At 37.9% G+C, this 2,995-nt stretch overlaps 1 pseudogene across 1 annotated transcript; it reads right to left on the bottom strand.

Moving 5' to 3' along the window:
• Nucleotides 1-1,467: 1,467 nt before the first annotated feature.
• LOC308239817 (ferritin heavy chain-like) lies at nt 1,468-2,014 on the bottom strand (annotated as a pseudogene). The gene has a single exon. The product of its transcript is annotated as a ferritin heavy chain-like (transcript).
• Between the last annotated feature and the right edge of the window lie 981 nt (nt 2,015-2,995).

The raw sequence follows: 2,995 nt of genomic DNA, 5'->3' as shown, positions 1-2,995 counted from the left end.
GAATTATTTATAAATTCTCTTATTACCCTTTTAATATCTGTAGAATCTCTCATGATATCCCCTCTTTCATTTTGGATATTGGTAATTGTGTTTTCTTTCTTTTTTTCCTGGTCAGTCTGGCTAGAGTTTAATCAATTATATTGACCTATTTCAAGAATAGACTTTGGTTTCATTGTTTTTATTTTATTATTTTTCTTTTTCCTATTTCATTGATGACCTCTTTTATATTTATTATTTACTTTCTTCTGTTTAATTTGTTCTTTTCTCCAATTCTTTAAGGTTGAAAACTAAGGTAATTGATTTGAGACTTTTCTTCTTTTCTAATATTGGTGTTCAGTGCTATAAACTTCCCCCTAATTACTGCTGAATTGACATCTCACAAATTTTGATGTTCTTTTATTTTTATTCAGTTCAAAATACTTTTTTTTTTACTTTCTCTTTTAATTTCTTCTTTGACCCTGTATAACATGGGTTATCCAGATGTGTGTTATTCAGTTTCCAAAATTTTAGGGATTTTCCAAAGAGCTTTTCATTACTGATTTTAAAGGAAATTCCACTGTGGTTAGAAGACATACTTTAATTTTTTTTTTAAAATTGATTTCAGAGAAGAAGGGAGAGGAAGGGAGATATAGAAACATCAATGATGAGAGAGAATCATTGATCAGCTGCCTCCTGCACACCCCCACTGGGGATGAAGCCCACAACCTGGGCGTGTACCCTTGACAGAAATCAAACCTGGGACCCTTCAGTCTGCACTGAGCCCAAATGGCTAGGGCCAGAGGACATACTTTTTATGACATGAATCCTTTAAAGTTTGTTGAGGCTTATTTTGTGGCTCAGAATATGGTCTATCTTGGTAAATATTCCATGTGTACCTGAAAAGAATGTGTATTTTTCTATTGCTGAGTGGAGTGTTCTCAATTAGGTCAATTAGGTCAAGATGGCTGAAAGTGTTTAAATTTATATTCTTGTTGATTTCCTGCCTACTTATTCTATCAATTATTTGATAGGGGTGGTTTTAAAACTTCAAACTATGATTGTGGATATGCCTTTTCCTTTTTGCAATACTATTAGTTTTACTTCGTGTGTTTTGAAGTTTGTTCTTAGGTGCATACACTTTTTAAGTTGTAAAGTTCTCTTGATTAATTGATTTCTTAATCATTATGAAATGGCCTTCTTTATCCCTGGTAATATGTTTGTTTTGTTTGGAAATCTACTTTGTCTAATATTAATGTAGCCACTCCAGCTTTCTTTTTATTAGTGTTAGTGTTGTATATCTTTTAATCTACCATCTTGCAGTCTATTTACTATTTGTCCTATCTGAGCATTGTTGTCTTTTTATTTACCTTCTTTGGGGATAATTAATTTATTTTTTCAAATGCACTTATTGGAGTGACTCCCATATGCACATACTGTTTTGGTGACCAGGGAAGTCATCTCCATGGCTATGGGAAGCCAGCGTAAGGCTTAGCTCTTTTCGGTATCTCCCAGGGTGTGCTTGTCAAAGAGATACTCAGCCATGCCAGTTTCAGGGGCCCCCAACCTGTGCAAGTTGGTTATGTGGTCACCCAATTCTTTGATGGATTTCACCTGCTCATTCAGGTAGTGAGTCCCAATGAAGTCACACAAATGAGGGTCATTTTTGTCAGCAGCCAGTTTGTACAAGTCCAGTAGTGACCGACTCACATTTTTTCCCAAGTGTAATGCATATTCCATTGCCTTCAGCCCATTCTCCCAGTCAGTCACGGCCTGGTTTCTTGATATCCTGAGGGAAGATTCAGCCACCTCACTGGTTCTGCAGCTTCATCAGTTTCTCGGCATGTTTCCTCTCCTCATGAGATTGGTGAAGAAAATATTTAGCAAAGTTCTTCAAAGCCACATCATCACAGTCAAAGTAGAAAGACATGGGCAGGTAGATGTAGGAAGCATAGAGTTCCAGGTGGATCTGGCGGTTGATGGCAGCCTCTGAGTCCTGGTGGTAGTTTTGGCCCCTCTGCAAGATGGACCCGGTCATTGTCATGGTGGGCAGCTAAGGAGAGGTGGAAGGCTGGCATGGGCAGCGGGCTGGGATGGTCAAGCTCCAGGTTTATTCCAAGCACTGTTGAAGCAGGAAACCACAGGGACTCCCTGAGAAGACTGTGATTTAAAGAAATTTAAGATATTTGGGATTAAATCTCCTTTTCCCCAATTCCATTTTTGAGTACTAGAGAAGAATTGCTGCACTGCTTCCCTTTCACTTAATTAGTTGTAAAAGAAACAGATATTCAGGTTCTCTGAAATGTGAAGGCTATCTTACTCTTTTGGCCAATGGCTGATCGGCAATGAATAGAAAATCTTCAGTAAACTATAGCTGATCTCAGGCAATTTTGAGGGTTTCACAGCTTCAGGAGAAATTCTGTATTCCTGGGAAAAGTAGAGTTGAAATTTAATGGCTTGAATTTGCTTTTGAGCACTCCCTCCCCTGACACATACAAATCCAGACCAGTTTCACTGAGTGTTATCAGAGATTTAAAAGCTTCATAAAAATCCACAGTTCCCAAAATCACTTTAGCTATCTCTGTTTATTCTTCTGTCCCTTTCAACATTAATAATTTTTATCTCCCCATCTCCATTTTCTTCTTTGTCTTCCTTTAACAATGTTAGCGGCAAGGACTGGTTGATCTTTATTTTTTGCTTTATTTTACATTTGGAAGAAAACGGAGGGCATCTGGTCCATGCCCAGCATTTTTAGAGACAAAACCGAGGTCTAGAAAGTTGACCAACCTGTCCTTGGCTCTTTCGCAGTGAGAGAGGGAGGCTGGGATTAGTACAAATATCAAAGAACAGTTCTAGATGAGGAAAGAGGAGTTAGGAAAACAAAGACTGGCACAGAAGATGAAAAGCAATAGCAAAGAGCACACAGATGCCAGTATTCCATGGATTTTCTCTTTTCTCTTGCCTTTTTTTTATGACTGCTCTAGAATACATCTTGAGCCCTACTACACTCAAACATTGT

Source organism: Plecotus auritus (genome assembly GCF_963455305.1).
Source record: "Plecotus auritus genome assembly, chromosome: X".
Lineage (NCBI taxonomy): Eukaryota > Metazoa > Chordata > Mammalia > Chiroptera > Vespertilionidae > Plecotus > Plecotus auritus.
The sequence above is the reverse complement of the archived record's forward strand: the minus strand, read 5'-3'. Positions and strand labels throughout refer to the sequence as shown.